Genomic DNA, 21,637 nt, shown 5'->3' with positions numbered 1-21,637 from the left:
ATTGGCACTCTGAAATAAGATAGCCAGACAAAAATAAAGAGAAAAGAAGGAAAACGAATGGCAAAACTCCTGAGAAATATGGGATTATGTAAAGAGGCCAAATCTACAAATCACTGGCATCCCCGAAAGGGATGGGGAGAAAGTGAACAACTTGGAAAACATATTTCAGGATATTGTCCATGAAAATTTCCTCGACCTCCCTAGAGAGGTCAACAGTCAAATTCAGGAAATACAGAGAACCCCTGCAATATTCTACACAAGAAGATCATCCCCAAGACATATAATCATCAGATTTTCCAAGGTCAAAATGAAAGAATGTTAAAGGCAGCTAGAGAGAAAGGGCAGGTCACCTACAGAGGGAGCCCCATCAAGCTAATAGATTTCAGCAAAAACCCTACAAGCCAGAAGAGATTGGAGGCCTATATTCAACATTCTTTTTTTTTTTTTTTTTTTTTTTTTGAGACGGAGTCTGGCTCTGTCGCCCAGGTTAGAGTGCAGTGGCGCGATCTCGGCTCACTGCAAGCTCCGCCTCCCGGGTTCACGCCATTCTCCTGCCTCAGCCTCCCCAGTAGCTGGGACTACAGGCGCCCACCACTACGCCTGGCTAATTTTTTGTATTTTTAGTAGAGACGGGGTTTCACCATGTTAGCCAGGATGGTCTTGATCTCCTGACCTCGTGATCTGCCCGCCTCAGCCTCCCAAAGTGCTGGGATTACAGGCACGAGCCACTGCGCCCGGCCTCAACATTCTTAAAGAAAAAAAATCTTCAACCAAGAATTTCATATCCAGCCAAACTAAGCTTCCTAAGCAAAGGATAAATAAGATCCTTTTCAGATCAGCAAATGCTGAGAGTTTGTTACCATCAGACCTGCCTTACAAGAGGTCCTGAAGGGAGCACTAAATATGCAAAGGAAAGGCCATTACCAGCCAATACAAAAAGACACTTAATCCCTCTCCCTCTCCCTCTCCCTCTCCCTCTCCCTCTCCCTCTCCTTCCACGGTCTCCCTCTGATGCCGAGCCGAAGCTGGACGGTACTGCTGCCATCTCAGCTCACTGCAACCTCCCTGCCTGATTCTCCTGCTTCAGCCTGCCGAGTGCCTGCGATTGCAGGGGCGCGCCGCCACGCCTGACTGGTTTTCGTATTTTTTTGGTGGAGACGGGGTTTCGCTGTGTCGGCCGGGCTGGTCTCCAGCTCCTAACCGCGAGTGATCTGCCAGCCTTGGCCTCCCGAGGTGCTGGGATTGCAGACGGAGTCTCGTTCACTCAGTGCTCAGTGGTGCCCAGGCTGGAGTGCAGTGGCGTGATCTCGGCTTGCTACAACCTCCACCTCCCAGCCGCCTGCCTTGGCCTCCCAAAGTGCGGAGATTGCAGCCTCTGCCCGGCCGCCACCCCGTCTGGGAAGTGAGGAGCGTCTCCGCCTGGCCGCCCATCGTCTGGGATGTGAGGAGCCCCTCTGCCTGGCTGCCCAGTCTGGAAAGTGAGGAGCGTCTCTGCCCGGCCGCCATCCCATCTAGGAAGTGAGGAGCGCCTCTTCCCAGCCGCCATCACATCTGGGAAGTGAGGAGCGTCTCTGCCCGGCCGCCCATCGTCTGAGATGTGGGGAGCACCTCTGCCCTGCCGCCCCGTCCGGGATGTGAGGAGCGTCTCTGCCCAGCCGCCCCGTCTGAGAAGTGAGGAGACCCTCTGCCTGGCAACCGCCCCGTCTGAGAAGTGAGGAGCCCCTCCGCCCAGCAGCCACCCCGTCTGGGAAGTGAGGGGCGTCTCCGCCCGGCAGCCACCTCGTCCGGGAGGGAGGTGGGGGGGTCAGCCCCCCGCCCGGCCAGCCGCCCCCTCCGGGAGGGAGGTGGGGGGGGTCAGCCCCCTGCCCGGCCAGCCACCCCGTCCCGGAGGGAGGTGGGGGGGTTAGCCCCCCACCTGGCCAGCCGCCCCATCCGGGAGGTGAGGGGCGCCTCTGCCTGGCCGCCCCTACTGGGAAGTGAGGAGCCCCTCTGCCCGGCCAGCCGCTCCGTCCGGGAGGGAGGTGGGGGGGGTCAGCCCCCCGCCCGGCCAGCCGCCCCGTCCGGGAGGGAGGTGAGGGGGTCAGCCCCCCCGCCCAGCCAGCCGCCCCGTCCGGGAGGGAGGTGGGGGGGGGTCAGCCCCCCGCCCGGCTAGCCCCCCCGTCCGGGAGGTGAGGGGGCGCCTCTGCCCGGCCGCCCCTACTGGGAAGTGGGGAGCCCCTCTGCCCGGCCACCACCCCGTCTGGGAGGTGTACCCAACAGCTCATTGAGAACGGACCATGATGACAATGGCGGTTTTGTGGAATAGAAAGGGGGGAAAGGTGGGGAAAAGATTGAGAAATTGGATGGTTGCCGTGTCTGTGTAGAAAGAGGTAGACAGGGGAGACTTTTCATTTTGTTCTGTACTAAGAAAAATTCTTCTGCCTTGGGATCCTGTTGATCTGTGACCTTACCCCCAACCCTGTGCTCTCTGAAACATGTGCTGTATCCACTCAGGGTTGAATGGATTAAGGGCGGTGCAAGATGTGCTTTGTTAAACAGATGCTTGAAGGCAGCATGCTCGTTAAGAGTCATCACCACTCCCTAATCTCAAGTACCCAGGGACACAAACACTGCGGAAGGCAGCAGGGTCCTCTGCCTAGGAAAACCAGAGAACTTTGTTCACTTGTTTATCTGCTGACCTTCCCTCCACTATTGTCCTGTGACCCTGCCAAATCCCCGTCTGCGAGAAACACCCAAGAATGATCAATAAAAAATAAAAAAATAAAATAAAAAAAAGGAAGAAAAAAAAACAAAACAAAAAGACACTTAAGTATACAGACTAGTGACACCATAAAGCAACCACACAAATAAACCAGCATAATAACCAGCTAACAACACAGGATCAAATCCACACATATCAATAATAACCTTAAATGTAAATGGGCTAAATACCCCCATTTAAAAGGCACAAAGTGACAAGCTGGATAAAAAAGCAAGACCTTATGCTGTCTTCAAGAGATCCATCTCACACACAATGACACCTATAGGCTTGAAATAAAGGGATGCAGAAAAATCTATCAAGCAAATGGAAATCAGAAAAAAATCAGGGATTGTAATTCTAATTTCAGACAAAATATACTTTAAACCATCAACGATCAAAAAAGACCGGGGCATTACATAATGGTAAAGTGTTAAATTCAACCAGAAGATATAACTATCCTAAATATAAATGCACCCAACACAGGAGCACTCAAATTCATAAAGCGAGTTCTTAGAGACCTACAAAGAGACTTAGACTCCCACAGAATAATAGTTGGAGGCTTCAACACTCCACTGACAGTATTAGACAGATCATCAAGACAAGAAATTAACAAAGATATTCAGGACCTGAACTCAGCATTGGACCAAATGGATATGATAGAGATCTACAGAACTCTCCACCCGAAAACAACAGACTATGCATTCTTCTCATTGCCACATAGCACATACTCTAAAACTGACCACACAATCAGACACAAAACAATTCTCAGCAAATGGCAAAAAACTGAAATCATAACAAACACACTGTCAGACCACAATGCAATAAAAATAGAAACCAAGACTTTAAAAAAATCACTCAAAACCATGGAATCAAACAACCTGCTCCTGAATGACTTTTGGGTAAATAAATAATAAAATTAAGGGAGATATTAAGAAGTTCTTTAAAACAAATGAGAACAAAGATAATACCTACCAGAATCTCTGGGACACAGGTAAGGCAGTGTTAAGAGGGAAACTTACAACACTAAATGCCCACAACAAAATGTTAGAAAGATCTCAAATTAACAACCTAGCATCACAACTAAAAGAACTAGAAAAGCAAGAGCAAACCAACCCCAAAGCTAGCAGAGGACAAGAAATAACCAAAATCAGAGCTTAACTGAAGGAGATTGACATACAAAAAACCATTCAAAGATCAACGCATCCAGGAGGGTTTTTTTTTTAAGTAAATAAGATAGATAGGCTACTAATAAAGAAGAAAAGAGAGAAGATTCAAATAAACACAATTAGAAATAACAAAGGGGATGTTACCATTGACACCCCAGAAATACAAACAACCAGCAAAAAACTACTACCAATATCTCTATACACACAAACTAGAAAACCTAGAAGAGATTAATAAATTCCTGGACACATACACCCTCCCAAGACTAAACCAGGAACAAACTGCCTGAACAGGCCAATAATGAGCTCCAAAATTGAATCAGTAATAAATAGCCTACCAACTACAAAAAAGCTCAGGTCCAGATGGATTTATTGCCAAATTATACCAGATGTATGAAGACAAGGTAGTACCATTCCTACTGAAACTAACCCAAAAAACTGAGGAGGAGGGACTCCTCCCCAACTCATTCTATGCAATCAGCATCATCCTGATACCAAAACCTGACAGAGACACAAGAAAAAAAAGAAAACTTCAGGCCAATATCCTTGATGACTATCAATGCAAAATCCTCAACAAAATACTTGCAAACTGAATCCAGCAGCACATCAAAAAGCTTATCCACCATGATTAAGTGGGCTTTATCCCTGGGATGCAAGGTCGGTTCAACATACACAAATCAATAAATGTGATTCATCACATAAACAGAACTAAAGACAAAAACCACACGATTATCTCAAAAGATGTAGAAAAGGCTTTTGATAAAATTCAACATCACTTCATGTTAAAAAAAAAAATCTCTCAATAAACTAGGTATTGAAGGAACATACCTCAAAATAATTAGTCACCTATGACAAACCTACAATCAACAGCATACTGAATGGGCAAAAGTTGGAAGCATTCCCCTTAAAAACCAGCACAAGACAAGGATGCCCTCTCTCACCATTTCTATTCAACATAGTATTGGAAGTACTGGCCAGAGCAATCAGGGAAGACAAAGAAATAAGGCCAACCAAATAGGAAGAGAGGAAGTCAAACTATCCCTGTTTGCAGATGATATGATTCTATATCTAGAAAACCCCATAGTCTTGGCCCAAAACCCCTTAAACTTATAAATAACTTCAGCAAAGTTTCAGGATACACAATCAACATATAAAAATCACCAGCATTCCTATACAAAAACAACAACCTAGTTGAGAACCAAATCAGGAATGCAATCCCATTCATAATTGCCACAAAAAGAACATAATACCTAGGAATATATACAGCTAACCAGGAAGGTGAAAGATCTCTTCAATGAGTATTATAAAATACTGCTCTAAAAAATCAGAGATGACACAGACAAATTGAAAATCATTCCATTCTTGTGGATAGAAAGAATCAATATCATTAAAATGGCCAATACTGCCCAAACCAATTTACAGATTCAATGCTATTCCTGCCAAACTACCAACGACATTCTTCACAGAATTAGAAAAAACTATTTTAAAATTCATATGGACCCAAAAACAAGCCCAAATAGCCAAGGCAATCCTAAGCAAAAAGAACAAAGCTGGAGGCACCATGTTACCCAACTTCAAACTATACTACAGGGCTACAGTAACCAAAGCAGCATGGTACTGCTACAAAAACGGTCACATAGACCAATGGAACAGAATATAAGGAGAGCCCAGAAATAAGGATGCAAACCTACAACCATCTGATCTTGGACAAAGCTGACAAAATCAAGAATGGCAAAATAACTCCCTATTCAATAAATGGTACTGGGATAACTAGCTAGCCATATGAAGAAGATTAAAACTGGACCCCTTCCTCACACCATTTACGAAAATCAACTCAAGATGGATTAAAGACTTAAATGTAAAACCCAAAACTGTACAAACCCTGGAAGACAACCTAGGCAATACCATTCTGGACACATGAACTGGGAAAAATTTCATGACAAAGATGCCAAAGGCAATCACAACAAAAGCAACAATTGACAAATGGCATCTAATTAAACTTAAGAGCTTCTATACAGCAAAAGACAATATCAATAGAGTAAACACATAATCTAAAGAATGGGAGAAAAATTTTGCAAACCATGCATCTGACAAAGTTCTAATATCCAACATCTATAAGGAACTTAAATTTACAAGCAATAAACACAACTCCATTAAAAAGTGGGCAAAGGGACATGAACAGAAACTTTTCAAAAGAAGACAGCCAAAGAACTTTTAAAAAAGCTCAATATCACTGATCTTTAGAGAAAATGCAAATCAAAACCACAATGAGATACCATCTCACACCAGTCAGAATGGCTATTATTAAAAAGTAGGCCAGGCACAGTGGCTCACATCTGTAATCCTAGCACTTTGGGAAGTCAACACAGATGGATCACTTGAGGTCAGGAGTTTAAGACCAGCCTGGCCCACATGGTGAAACCCCATCTCTACTTAAAAAAAAAAAAAAAAAAAAAAAAAAAAGCCAGGTGTGATGGCAAGGCCTGTAATCCCAGCTACTTGGGAGGCTGAGGCAAGAGAGTCGCTTGAACCCAGGACACGGAGGTTGCAGTGGGCAGAGGTCGTGCCACTGCACTTCAGCCTGGGTGAAAGAGTGGCACTCTGTCTCAAAAAAAAAAGTCAAAAAAATAACAGATGCTGGCAAGTTCGCAGAAAAAAGAGAAGGCTTATACACTGTTGGTGGGAGTGTAAATTAGTTCAACTATTGTGGAAAGCAGTGTGGCATTTCTTCAAAGAGCTAAAACAAGAACTACCAGCCGGGCACAGTGGCTCACGCCTGTAATCCCAGCACTTTAGGGGGCCAAGGCGGGTGGATCACCTGAAGTCAGGAGTTGGAGACCAGCCTGGCCAACATGGCAAAACCCCATCTCTACCAAAAATAGAAAATTAGCCAGGCGTGGGGATGTGCGCCAGTAATCCCAGCTACTCCGGAGGCTGAGGCAGGAGAATCTCTTAGAACCTGGGAGGCAGAGGTTGCAGTGAGCCGAGATCGCACCACTGCACTCCAGCCTGGGCAACAAAGGGAAACTGTCTCAAATAAAAGAGAACTACCATTCAACCCAGCAATCTCATTACTGGGTATATGCCCAGAGGAATATAAATAGTTCTACCATAAAGAGACATGCACACATATGTTCACTGCAGCACTATTCACAATAGCAAAGACATGGAATCAACCTAAATTGATGTAGCCATAAAAAAGAATGAGATCATGTCCTTTGCAGGAACATGGATAGAGTTAGAGACCATTATCCTTAGCAAACTAACACAGGAACAGAAAACCAAATACCACATATAAGTGGGAGCTAAATGAAGAGAACACATGGACTCCAAGAGGGGAACAACAGACACTGGGGCCTACCTGAGGGTGGAGGTGGGAGGAGGGATAGCAGTAGAAAAAATAACTATTGGGTACTAGGCTTAGTACGTTGGTGATGAAATAATCTGTACAACAAACCCCCTGTGACATAAGTTTACCTACATAACAAACCTGCACATGTACCCTTCAACCTAAACTAAAAGCTTTTTAAAAAATAAACATGTCCCAGCCGGGCGCGGTGGCTCACGCCTGTAATCCCAGCACTTTGGGAGGCCAAGGCAGGCGGATCACGAGGTCAGGAGATCGAGACCATCCTGGCTAACATGGTGAAACCCCGTCACTACTAAAAGAAAAATACAAAAAATTAGCCAGGCGTGGTGGCTGGTGCCTGTAGTCCCAGCTACTCGGGAGGTTGAGGCAGGAGAATGGCGTGAACCCGGGAGGCAGAGCTTGCAGTGAGCCGAGATCACGCCACTGCACTCCAGCCTGGGCGACAGAGCAAGACTCTGTCTCAAAAAAAATAAAATAAAATAAAAAATAAACATGTCCCAAAATTATTTGACCCTCCTCCCATTGAGAGGTGGGGTCTATGCCACCTCTTCCCTTGAATGTGGCTCGGGAATTTGTGATCGCTACAACCAATAGAGAACACAGTGGAGTCTGTTTGACTTTCAAAGTTAGATTAGAAAAGGCAATCCTTAGACTTCCTAGCTTAATAGGTGAGGAGAGGAGAGGGGAGGAGAGGGGAGGGAAAAAAGAAAAGGTAATCCTGGCCAGGTGCGGTGGTTCACGCCTGTAATCCCAGCACTTTGGGAGGCTGAGGCAGGTGGATCACCTGAGGGCAGGAGTTCAAGACCAGCCTGGCCAACATGGCGAAACGCTGTCTCCACTAAAAATACAAAAAATTAGCTCGCATGGTGGTGGGTGCCTGAAATCCCAGCACTTTGGGAGGCTGAGGCGGGCAGATCACGAGGTCAGGAGATAGAAACCATCCTGGCTAACACGGTGAAACCCTGTCTCTACTAAAAATATAAAAAATTAGCCGGGTGTGGTGGTGGTCGCCTGTAGTCCCAGCTACTCCGGAGGCTGAGGCAGGAGAATGGCGTGAACCCAGGAGGTGGAGCTTGCAGTGAGCCGAGATCACACCACTGCACTCCAGCCTGGGTGACAGAACGAGACTCTGAAAAAGAAAGAAAGGAAGGAAAGGAAAGGAAGGGGAGGGGAGGGAAGGTGGGGGCAATCCTGCATCTGTCCAGTCCTCTTGGGACACTCACCCTTGGAACCCAGATGCCATGCTGTGGGGAAGCCCAGACCATGTCCTGGGGTTCTGGTTGAGCCCCCACTGAGGTTGCAGCTGTCAATTAGCATGAATTCAGTACCAAACATCTGAGTGAAGACCTTTTCAAGATGACTCCAGCCCCTTCTGACTGCAGCTACAGAAGACGCTCTGAGAACCACCTCTCTGAGCCTTGTGAGCACCCAGAACCATGAGAGATAATTCTTCAAAATGAACGTTGTTGTTTTAAGCACTAAATTGTAGGGCAGTTTCATTATTCAGAAATAGATTGGACTGCTTCCTTGTCACACACTTTGCAACTCTTTCTCTAGGAAGAGCTTCAGTATTTTTTGAATTCTGTGTCCAAATTAGAGGGCTTAAAGATCACTTTACAGGAAGCTGCATTTCCTGCTGCTATTCCTAGAAAGCTCTACAAGCTGCATTCATATTTCCTTCCCTTTTAAAAATCCTTCCAAGCACCCCACGCTGGCTCAGGGCATCTCTTCACCTTGTGCCTTGTCATAGCTGACTAGTATTCTCAAAATCTTCAGTGGCCTCTGAGCCTCCACTTCCATTCCTGAACGCCCATGTTGCAGATGTACCTAGTAGCAGGTGCTGACTCCCTGGACTAGTCAGGCAGGCTCACTTCAATAACAAATACACCTAAAAACTATTTTGGCTCAAATATAATGGAAGTGTGTGTGTTTGTTTTTCCTTAATACAGATAGGGTCTCGCTATGTTGCCCAGGCTGGTGTCCAACTCCTGGGCTCCAGCGATGTCCCTGCTCCCGCTTCCCCAAGTGCTGGGATTACAGGCATGAGCCATTGTGCCTGCCATGGAAGTGTATTGTTCTCCCACACAAAGTGTCCAAAATGGTTCCAAATGGTCAGTGGGGCTCACCCCTCACAGACCCAGGAGGACAGCAAAGGCCCTGCCATCCTCAGCACATTCCTCTCAGTGTCAAGGAGAGAAAAGAACATGGACAGCCACACAGTAGGAGGTTTGTATGGGCCAGGCCTACATGTGGCACACATAACTTCTACTCATATTCTCTTGGCTGGAACCCAACCACAGGCCACACCTAACCACAGGATGTGTACCCAGAAACATGAGAAAATTGGGATTTGGTGAGCAGCTAGTGGCCTCTTCCACAAACTCCAAGTATAATGCATATTTTTCCATCCTGTGGGTGCACCTGGGGTCCTATTAACGTTTCTCTGGCTCTCTTCTTCCACCCACTTAGGCTCTCCAGCCCCGTGTTCATAAACACGTCTGTCTGTTAGCACTCAGCACCTTCCACACTATACAGTGAGGACCAGAACACCCCAGCAGTGTCATCTCCTGGTGGGAGGCCCCCATCATTACACAGAGGCCCACAAGGACTAAAACTGCACAGCAATGTAGAGTGAGGAAAGGAATGGAGAGGAGGAAAACACTTCCTTTTATTTTTTGCTTACTCTTTTTAGGGAGCACCAAGGCAGTGTGAAAGCATTCCCAGTGCCTTTCTGAGTTTTCAGTGACACGATTCCTGCATTTTTTACATATGGCCTGTGGGATCCAGACATGAATTCATCAGGGTTGAGGTGAACGTCAAATTAGGGGACATGCACAGGGCAGTAATATGAATTCAATCAGTCAGCCAATACTCATTGAGTATCTACAGTTGGGCCAGGCTCTATGCTTACCCTATACGGTGTAAACAAAATGGACACAGTCCTGGCCCTCCCAGAGTTACAGTGCAGTACAGGAGAGCCACACGTCAACTCTGACCCTGAGATTTTTGTTACTGAGTTGAGCGTATCCTGCCAAGTGCCTTCTTCTCTTTGGGTGAGTTATTTCCCAAGAGGTGCCTCATGCAAATAAATTACTCATAATTCCGCCTCACCCCTTCACAAGGGAGAGCAGAAATATATGAATCCCAAGTGGCCACCCTCAGCCTCCCACCACACAAGTGAAGCCGTCAGAAAGGAAGGCCACTGAGATAAAACACGTCAAACCAGAGGCTCTAAATTTGTGGCCTATGGCCAAACCTGACCAGCAAATCTATTTGGTTCACCTTATGTCGTATTGGCCTACACAGCATTTTTTTGAAGTGACTTACAATTCTTTTTTTTAATAATTTCAATTTTTATTTTAGATTCAGGGGGTAAACGTGCAGGTTTGTTACATAGGTATACTGAATGATGCTGAGGTTTGGGGACAATTGATCCCATCACCGAGGTAATGACCATAGTACCCAAAAGGTGGTTTTTCAACCCTTGTCTGCCTCCCTCCCCTCTCTAGTAGACCCCTGATGTAGTTTGAATATATGTCCCCACCAAATCTCATGTTGAATTGTAATCTCCAATATTGGAAGTGGGGCCTGGTGGGAGGTGTTTGGATCATGACAGCGAATCCCTCATGAATGTCTTAGCACCATCCCTTTGGTGATGACTGAGTTCTCTCAAGATCTGGTGTTTCAAAAGTGTGTGCCACTTCCCACTCTAACTCTCTTGCTTCTGCTCTGGTCATGTGACATGCCTGCTCCTCCTTCACCTTCTGCCATGAGTAAAAGCTCCCTAAGGCCTCCCCAGAAGCTGGGCAAATACCAGCACCATGCCTGTACAGCCTGTAGAGCCATAAGCCAATTAAACCTCTTTTCTTTATAAATTATCCAGTCTCAGGTATTACTTTAGAGCAACGCAAGAATACCCTAACATAGCAGGGCGCGGTGGTTCATGCTTGTAATCCCAGCACTTTGGGAGGCCGAGGCAGGTGGATCACCTAAGGTCAGGGGTTTGAGACCAGCCTGGCCAACATAGTGAAATCCCATCTCTATTAAAAATACAAAAATTAGCCAGGCATGGTGGCAGGCACCTGTAATCCCAGCTACTCAGGAGGCTGAGGCAGTAGAATCGCTTGAACCCAGGAGGCGAATGTTACAGTGAGCCAAGATCGTGCCACTGCACTCCAGCCTGGGTGACAGAGTGAGACTCCGTCTCAAAAAAAAAAAAAAAGAATGGCCTAACACATCCCCAATGTCTATTGTTGCCATCTTCATGTCCATATTTATCCAATGCTTAGCTCCCACCTATAAGTGAGAACATGCAATATATTTGGTTTTCAGTTTCTGTGTTAATCACTTAGGATAATGGCCTCCAGCTGATCCACATTGCTGCAAAGGACACGATTTCATTCTTTTTTATGACTGCATACTATTCCATGGTACATATGTACCACATTTTCTTTATCCAATTCACTGCTGATGGGCACCTAGGTTGATTCCATGTCTTAACAATTGCTACACAGTATAATTAGTTGCCAAAACATTAAAAATAGAAAGTTATACACACACATACCCCTCCATATTTCCATTTTCTTTTGAATAAAACAGAATATCTAGCGTGCAGTTCTACATGGAACATACTCTATAAGGTTTTCCATACTCTCCACCACTCCCTGTTGTCCCTGAGTCTGAGGTCAACAGTTATCATTTATCACTGTGCTTTTGGTAGCAAAAGAGTAAAGAGAATTATGTTATAGCCTGCATCTGTCAAAAGTGAAAAACCGAAAACAAGATTAAAAGTTGGAGAGAACCTGCCGGGCGTGGTGGCTCACACCTGTAATCCCAGCACTTTGAGAGGCCGAGGTGGGCGGATCATGAGGTCAAGAGATGGAGACCATCCTGGCTAACACTGTGAAACCCCGTCTCTACTAAAAATACAAAAAATTAGCCGGGCGTGGTGGCGGGCGCCTGTAGTCCCAGCTACTCAGGAGGCTGAGGCAAGAGAATTGCTTGAACCCGGGAGGCAGAGGTTGCAGTGAGCCAAGATCATGCCACTGCACTCCAGCCTGGGTGACAAAGCGAGACTCCGTCTCAGAAAAAAAAAAAAAAAGTTGGAGAGAACCTATATCTTTATGGAAATAAAGAATATTCCTACAAGATTGTTATGAAAAAAGCTTCTATGGAAGACACCTTATGAAAAAATAAATGACTCTGCCAAGGTCAATAGTGAGAAGAAAAAATAAATGATATTTCCCTTCACTTAATCACATTATCTGCCTGGCCTCTGTAGGCCCCAAAGTAGAGTAGGAGCTCATTATAGAATAGGGGTGGGGTGGGTGGGGAGAGGGGCCAGTCAGAGAGTCCTGGGGAATAGCAGAATTTACAGGCAGGTGCAGGAGCCGGAAAAGGAGCCTGAGAAACAGCACAGCAGTAGGAGAAAAATCAAGAGCAAGTCACACCAGCAAAGCTGAAGAAGACAGAGATTAAGGATGAGCAGTTCCCATAAAAGATGGTACAGTAAAGGCATGTTTACTCATTCCTTTCCTGAATATACCAAAATTAACAGTAAAATGAGTAGTAGAAAAGAAGATCTTATCTGCAATGAAAATAGAAAATGGCTACAGCCCAGATAATTGACCATAAGAAATATCTGCTAAGTGTAATGAAAATTGGAACCAAAACAGGGAAGGTCACCTGGAGCAGATCCCTTAAAATTCTTAAAGGAATTAAGAATCCTTGAAAACTAGGGGCTTGGGAGGGTTATGGAAGAAGCAGAGAACACCCCTCAACAAGACCCCAGTGTGCGCAGCAGCAGGGAGGCAGGGCTGATGACAGGCCAGTGTGGATGCCTCCTTTATTTTCCCCATTCCAGAGTGGAGAAAATTGCCTGGAGGGAGGCGGAGGGAGGCAAAGGGAGGAGGGTGGGCCCACACAACCAATTTTATCGCTGTTGAGTCAGTTAAATACAAGTAATTAAACATGAAATATCTGAATGAAATCTACCTGTAAGCCCTGACAGCCACAGGGAGCTGAGGTGCTTTTCCAAAAGTGGCGTGGAGGAAGAGGGATGCAAAAAAGAGGGAGAGAGAAGTAATCGAGCAGAGGAAATGTCAACTTGGTTCTTGGTTAGATACAACATGATGGAGTCAGGACTGCCAATTCCCTCTAAAAAAAAAATCCCCTATCCCTTCCCTCAAATTATTTGAGAGCTAAGTTGCAAAATAAGCAAACAAATTGAATTAATACATATGAACAAAAACCACTCCCCAATGAAAAGGGAAAAATAATAGCAAACAAAAGACAGATGATCAAAAAACACTTCAGAAAAAGTTACCCCAGCATTCTCTGTAGAATTCCAAATAAATTATGTAGCTGTCCCATCGTAAAGGACGGGGAGCAGAACTCCCCACTCCTTAAGCATGGGCTGCTTATAGTGACTTCCTTCCTAAGACTTCAGTATGGAAGGGACAGGGAGCAAATTTACAGTGGGGAAATCTGATAAACACAACCTTGGGCAGGTGATCAAAGTCAGCATCAACAGTCATAAATCATGCTAATATGGCCAGCTGCGGTGGCTCACACCTGTAATCCCAACACTTTGGGAGGCCTAGGAGGGCGGATCACGAGGTCAGGAGTTGGAGACCAGCCTGGCCAACCTGGTGAAACCCTGTCTCTACTAAAAACAATACAAAAAAAATTAGCTGGGTGTAGTGGCAGACACCTGTAATCCCAGCTACTCAGGAGCCTGAGGCAGGAGAATCGTTTGAACCCAGGAGACAGGGGTTGCAGTGAGCCAAGATCGCACCATTGCACTCCAGCCTGGGCGACAGGGTGAGACTCCATTTCAAAAAATAAAAATTAAAAAATAAATAAATAATGGTAATACAATGAGACGAGAATGGCACTTACCTCTGAGATCTTCCTCCCCAAAAGCCAGAATCCCTGTATAATCATGAGAAAAACATTTGACAAATTCCAGTAGGGGGCATCCTATAATACTCTTTCCCAGTACTCCTCAAAACTTCGAGGTCATCAAAATCAAGGAAGGTCTGAGAAAGTGTAACAGCCAAGAGCAGCCTAGGAGACATGAAAACTAAACGTAATGTGGTATTCTGGAGGAGGCCCTGGAACAGGAAAACGACATTAGGTAAAAACTAAGGGAATCTGAATAAATTATGGACGTTAAGTTAATAGTAATGTATCGACATCACTTCCATGATTGTAACAAATGTTCCACCCTAATGTAGACATTAATAATGGGGAAACCGTGTAGGAGCTGTATGGGAATTCTCTGTACTACACGCTCAATTTTTCTGTAAATCTAAAACTGTCCTATAAAAATAAAGTCTATTTTTAGAAAGTTATTCCAGCAAGCAGAAGAAAGATGTCAGACATATTTTTTCTATACTCACAAAAGTTAAAGAAAGCAAGGGCTTTTTCAAAAAAAGATACAAGGGAGAATAACAGATGCATATTTTTAAAAAGAGAGAAAAAAGTGATGTGGTAGAACTGAGAAATTGGAAATAACAGGAAAGCCACCACAAAAATGAAAAGTTCATTATAGAAACAGCAAGAAGTCAAATACATACTATGAAAACATAGGTAGTACATGGAGGCCAGTCTTGAAAAAAATCACCCAAAACAAAATGGAAAAGTGCAAAGGGATAAAATTGCAGAGACGCTGATGAAAATGGATCAAGGAGATACAACATGATTGGTGTTTTGAGAAAAGAATGTAACAACTGGAATGGGAAAGTATTCAAAGATATGGCTGAGTATGGGCATGGTGGCTCACGCCTGTAATCCCAGCTCTTTGAGAGGCCAAAGCAGGCAGATCACCTGAGGTCAGGAGTTCAAGATCAGCCTGGCCAACATGGTGAAACCCCATCTCTACTAAAAATACAAAAATTAGCCAGGTGTGGTGGCACACACCTGTAATCCCAGCTACTCCAGAGGCTGAGACAGGAGAATCACTTGAACTTGGGAGGCGGAGGTTGCAGTGAGCTGACATCACGCCACCGCACTCCAGCCTGGGTGATGGAATGAGACTCTGTCACAAACAAAAAGTATATATATATATTTATATATTTTTATATATATGGTTGAAGATTTGTCAAATAAATGAACTGAAATCTTTAGATAAAAGGGCACTCTTACAGGAAAATAATGACAAAGAATCATTAACACTGAAGCCAATCCTGGAGATCCTAAATAACAAGGATAATGTAAAGAATATGGGACAGTGGTTTCCTTCCCCAAGAGTGTGCAGAGGCTTGGGTGCAAAGGCCTATTTCTCTTCAGCCCCAGTTCACCCCACAGACCGAGGGCGGGCCTCGCCATCAGGACCCAGTGGCCATGTCCTGATGCGAGCTGCGACGGTCATCGTCCTCCAGAACAGGGATGGAGAAAATACCAGCCCAGGAAGCAGCAGGCTCACCAAGTGTCCGATTTCAGTTTTTGGGACCCAGTCTGAGAGTCTGACTCCAAAGCCTCACTTTGTGCAGGACACCGACATGGAACAGGGACTCACTAGGGTTCCACCTGTTCCCCAGGTGCCTGCCCTTCCCCATGAGGAAAGCCCGGGAGATCAGGCAGCTGCGCTCCTGACAGCCAGGTATCAGCAGTCTGTGACATCTGAGGATGTGGCTGTGCACCTTACTCAAGAGGAATGGAGATACCTGGACCTTGTTCAGAGGGAACTCTACAGAGATGTGAGGTTAGAGAATTATGGGAATGTGGTCCCACCAGGCATACTTCTCCCCCTTCCACCAGCTTCATAATGTGAATTTTTGCCCGGCCGAGTCATACCCAGGCAAGTGCTTTCTCTGGAGAAACTTGCAGTCCTTACAGCAGGAATCTCCAAGAGATGGCCCAAGTATTACCTGCTCAGAAACTCCTTTTCCATGATTGTGAGATATTAAACTTAACTGATGCGATAGATGCCCCCTAGGATGCCACCACTATGTGAAACCGGAGCTCCTCGAATTACCTTTGTTAAATTTCTAGTATCAGAGTCCAAGGAAGCCCCCTGCTGCAACCAGATGCACTTTGAACTCAGTTTATTCAGAAACCATGGTTGGTGGTCATCTACTTGTGTTCTGAGAAACCACAAAATTCAACTTCAGCTCTTCAGTTATGATACTGCCGTATTATTTTAGAATGTGAAACATATGCCGTGTGCCCCTCCTTTTATGTAGTGAATACAACCTGCCCCTTATGGTGGCTAACTCCCTGTCACCCCTGGGCTTTCCTCACGTTTAACACTCTGGTTTTCTCCTTCCTGAAGTCCCTGCGGCCCTCTTCAGGGTCCTACCCTCCTCCCCTTTATTCTTTGCAGTTCTGTACAGATTCATACACTTATATTGCCTTTTCTGATTAAATGTTCCTTAGTCTTTCCTTGATGGAGGGGAGAAGGGAGGACCAAAGAAGTTAAATTTTATTTTGGGGCATCAAAACAAATGTCTGCTTAATAACTTTGTAAACTGTAAAGTGATATATACAATTGTAAAGTACTATTAATTTTACCTAATAATTACAGTGTTCAACAGTTTAAAAAAAAAAAAAAAGAATGCTGGCCAGGTGCAGTGGGTCACGCCTGTAATCCCAGCACTTTGGGAGGCTGAGGCAGGAGGATGGCTTGAGACCAGGAGTTCAAGACCAACCTGAGGAACATGAGACACTGTCTCTATAAAAAAAAAAAAAAAAAGTTATAGAAAACTAAACAGAGAAGCCAGGTGCGGTGGCTCACGCCTGTAATCCCAGCACTTTGGGAGGCCGAGGCAGGCAGATCACAAGATCAGGGGATCGAGACCATCCTGGCTAACACGGTGAAACCCCATCTCTACTAAAAATACAAAAAATTTAGCCAGGCGTGGTGGCGGGCGCCTGTAGTCTCAGCTACTCGGGAGGCTGAGGCAGGAGAACGGCGTGAATCTGGGAGGCAGAGCTTGCAGTGAGCCGAGATCCTGCCACTGCACTGCAGCCTGGGCCAGGTGTGGTGGTGCACACCTGTAATCTCAGCTACTCCGGAGGCTGAGGCAAGAGAATTGCTTGAACCAGGGAGGCACAGATTGCAGGGAGTCAAGATCACGCCATTGCACTCCAGCCTGGGCAACAAGAGCGAGACTCCCTCTAAAAAAAAAAAAGAAAGAAAGAAAAAGGAAAGAAAGAGCAAAGAAAAGGTAGGAGAAAATCTTTGGGACCTGGGAGTCATTGAGGAATTCTTAACCATGACACCAAAATCAGATCCTTAAAAAGAAAAATTGATAAATCAGACTTCACCAAATTTGGAAAAAAAAAAAAAGAAAACCTTTTCTCTGCAAAACCCCCCTTAAGAGGATGTAAGAGATAAGCTATGGACTGGAACAAAATATTTACAAACCACACACATACAAAAGCCTTACATCTAGAACATATAAGGCCAAGTCGCAGCTGGGAGCAAGACTAAGAGGATGAACAATGGCAGACTTGCCCGGCTGCAACAATGCTCCATGAGTGAGGGGCCGCTGCACGCTGGCCCCACACGTCCAAGGCAGCTCTCGTGGTCTCCAGCTAACAGTGCCACCCAGGGTCAAACCGAGGCCAGAAGGCTCAGCCTCATGCTGGAGACCGACTCTGGGCACCTCCCGTGTTCCTTCTGCGAACATCTGCTCCTGCAGAAGGCAGAAAAGGTTGAGGCAGGAAGCTGTGCGGATGGAAGTTAGAAAAGAAGTAACCGAGTGTGTGCAGGGAAGGGAGGGAGGGAGCCCCCTGCACGGCAAGGTGGTGGCCGAGTGCTCCAGAGAAGAGGACCTGGGCTCTGCCCAGTCCTAGAGCGTCAGATGGTGACTCTGATGCTAAGGCACACTCTCCCATTTTATCATTTCTAACGTCAGGGTGCACTTTATAGTCAACAGACCACAAAGGAGGTCATAAGCCACACTCACAAGAACTAAGAAGTTAATTGTAAAATACTCCTTGTCCTTGATCATGGTGGCACACAGGATCAGACTCACCCTGCAAACACCATCACTAGAGAAGGTGCATCTCCAAGGGAAACGCCAACCTTTACCCACCACTCCCCACCCCCAGAGAAAGCCCAAATACAAACACACCCATCACTAGAGAAGGTGCATCTCCAAGGGAAACGCCAACCTTTACCCACCACTCCCCACCCCCAGAGAAAGCCCAAATACAAACACACCCAGGCCCGCCGGCCCTCGCTCCAGCTCCTGACCAGCAACTCTGGCTCCCTGGGTGGGGTGCGGCTGCCCTTCCCGACGGCCACTCAGAATAACCAAGAAAGGCTGCCGACCCGCCTGAACATGGCAGGGGAATGGCGGTTCTGTCTCTGTAAGACACGCTGCTGCCTCGCAGTGTATCCGGAATTGGTGAGTTCTTGGTCTCACTAACTTCAAGAATGAAGCCACGGACCGTCGCGGTGAGTGTTACAACTCTTAAACTGGTACGTCCGGAGTCTGTCCCTTCTGATGTTCAGATGTGTTCGGAGTTTTTTCCTTCTGGTGGGTTCATGATCTCCCTAACTCAAGAGTGAAGCTGCAGACCTTCGCCGTGAGTGTTACAGCTCTTAAGGCAGCGCGTCTGCCGTAGTCTCGCTGGGCTCAGGACTGAAGCTACAGGTCTTCGTGGCGAGTGCTACAGCTCATAAAAGCAGCGTGGACCCAAACAGCGAGCGGTAACAAAAATTTATTGCAAAAAGCGAAAAAACAACGCTTTCACAGCTTAGAAGAGAAGCGGAGCATGTTGTCAATACTGGCTCGGGCAGCCTGCTTTTATTCTCTTACTTGGCCCCACCCACATCCTGCTGATTGGTAGAGCCCAGTGGCCTGTTTTGTCAGGGCGCTGATTGGTGCGTTTACAATCCCTGAGCTAGATACGAAGGTTCTCCACGTCCCCATCAGATTAGTTAGATGCAGAGTTTCAACACACAGGTTCTCCAAGGCCCCACCAGAGCAGCTAGATAGAGAGTGTCGATTGGTGCATTCACAAACCTTGAGCTAAACACAGGGTGCTGATTGGTGTGTTTACAAACCTTGAGCTAGATACAGAGTGCCAACTGGTGTATTTACAATCCCTGAGCTAGACATAAATGTTCTCCAAGGCCCCACCAGAGCAGCTAGATACAGAGTGTCGATTGGTGCACTCACAAACCTTGAGCTAAACACAGGGTGCTGATTGGTGTATTTACAATCCCTGAGCTAGACATAAAGGCTCTCCACGTCCCCACCAGACTCAGGATCCCAGCTGGCTTCACCTAGTAGATCCCGCACCGGGGCTGCAGGTGAAGCTGCTTGCCAGTCCCGCGCAGTGCGCTTGCACTCCTCAGCCCTTGGGTGGTCGATGGGACTGGGCGCCGTGGAGCGGGGGGTGGTGCTCGTCGGGGAGGCTCGGGCAGCACAGGAGCCCATGGAGGGGGTGGGAGGCTCAGGCATGGCGGGCTGCAGGTCCCGAGCCCTGCCCCGCGGGAAGGCAGCTAAGGCTCGGTGAGAAATCGAGTGCAGCGCCGGTGGGCTGGCACTGCTGGGGGACCCAGTACACCCTCCGCAGCCACTGGCCCGGGTGCTAAGTCATTGCGCGGGGCCGGCAGGGCTGGCCGGCTGCTCCAAGTGCAGGGCCCGCCAAGCCCACGCCCACCCAGAACTCCAGCTGGCCCGCAAGCGCCGCACGCAGTCCAGGTTCCCGCTCGGGCCTCTCACTCCACACCTCCCTGCAAGCTGAGGGAGTGGGCTCCAGCTTTGGCCAGCCCAGAAAGGAGCTCCCACAGTGCAGTGGTGGGCTGAAGGGCTCCTCAAATGCCGCCAAAGTGGGAGCCCAGGCAGAGGAGGTGCCAAGAGCAAGCGAGGGCCCTGAGGACTGCCAGCACGCTGTCACCTCTCAGCAGAAGCCTCGGCAGGGCGCTGGGCTGCAGAGTACCGTGCACAACTAGGGTACCTCCCTCCCTCCCCCGCCAACACACACACACACGGCCACAAAAGCACAGCCCCAGGCCAGGAGCACACAACTGCCCTCAAATGCCCTCACCAGCCTCGAAGGGGAGGCCACGTCCACGTGACTTCAAACATCAACACTAGACTAGGATGCAACCAGGAAGCTGAGTCAGGGCTACACACCTCCTACGCCCCCATCTGTGTTCTCCCCAAACCCAGTCAACATAGGGGCGCACAGGGGCTGGCCGGGACCTTTGGGTATACAGCTGCAACCTCTGGAGGGCGTTTACACCGTGAGCTACAAGTACTTATTGGGGTTCAGCTGGAAGGTGACTCCCTCTGACCATCTCCCCAGGACACACACGAGCTTTCTGCCATTCTCTCTGACGGGGCAGGCCTGCTTGGCACGGGAAGTCTCTGCAGATAAGGCCTTCTGCAGTGACCTGAGAGCTCAGTGGCCTAGAGGAAGCTAACCTCCAGCACTACCCAGCCACAGAGCAAGGGGCTCTTTTCAAACTGATTTCTTACCCTTCCTAGTGCCTCAAACTAGATCCTGTTCAGACATGTTATAATAAAGTTAGTAAGAATTTATTTTGGGGCCAAAATTTTTTTAATCCATGCATAGTTTTTTTCATAATATGCATTTTTCATACACTTTTTAAGACCCTCTCGTATATGTCGGACTCTAGTCTGAGTCTGAAAGCCTTAGAACCAGGAGATCCAATGGTGTAAGTTTTATTCTGACTCTATGGGTCCAAAACCAGAAGAATAATGTCTTAGCTCAAAGACAGAGAGTGTAAATTTTCCCTTACTTGGCCTTTTACTCTAGTCAGCCCTTCCATGGATTGGATGAGCCCCACTCACCCTGGGGAGGACAATCAGCATTACTTAGTTTACCAATTCAAATGTTAATCTCATCCAAAAACACCTTCACAGGTATATCCAGAATAATGTTTAACCAAATATTTTGGCATTCCATGGCCCAGTCAAGTTGGCACATAAAATTAACTGTCACAAGTCCACCCCTTGTCAACTTGACACCCAAATGTATCTTCTGAAACCATTCTTATTCTCCAAATAAAAACAATGACAAGGTCATAATTCCACCCAACATGATACAATCATTCTACATACAACTGAAAAGGCACTACCTCTTCCCCAGAAGAGAAGGCAAAGTCCTTAAATAATGTTTGTTCTTCTCCTCGATATCTCATAACTTAAACGCTATGATGTAAAATTTAAAATAGTTAAATACTGTGATATAGAGTCAATACATTTTATGTTACAAGACAGGAAGTAAGAGAGGAAAGAAAACAAGGATATTTTATATATATTCATTACAAAACAAGGAGAGTACATCCGAGACCAGCCTGGGCAAAATGGTGATACACCATTTCTATTAATAACAATTAATTTAAAAATAAAAAATAAATTTAAAAAAAAGAGA

At 46.5% G+C, this 21,637-nt stretch overlaps 1 pseudogene; it reads left to right on the top strand.

Annotated features, from left to right (window-relative positions):
• The first annotated feature begins 15,664 nt into the window (after window positions 1-15,664).
• Window positions 15,665-20,189, top strand: LOC101146121 (uncharacterized; annotated as a pseudogene).
• The last annotated feature ends 1,448 nt before the right edge of the window (window positions 20,190-21,637 follow it).

This window comes from Gorilla gorilla, chromosome 10, assembly GCF_029281585.2.
Source record: "Gorilla gorilla gorilla isolate KB3781 chromosome 10, NHGRI_mGorGor1-v2.1_pri, whole genome shotgun sequence".
Classification (NCBI taxonomy): domain Eukaryota; kingdom Metazoa; phylum Chordata; class Mammalia; order Primates; family Hominidae; genus Gorilla; species Gorilla gorilla.
This window is presented reverse-complemented; position numbering and strand designations above follow the sequence as displayed.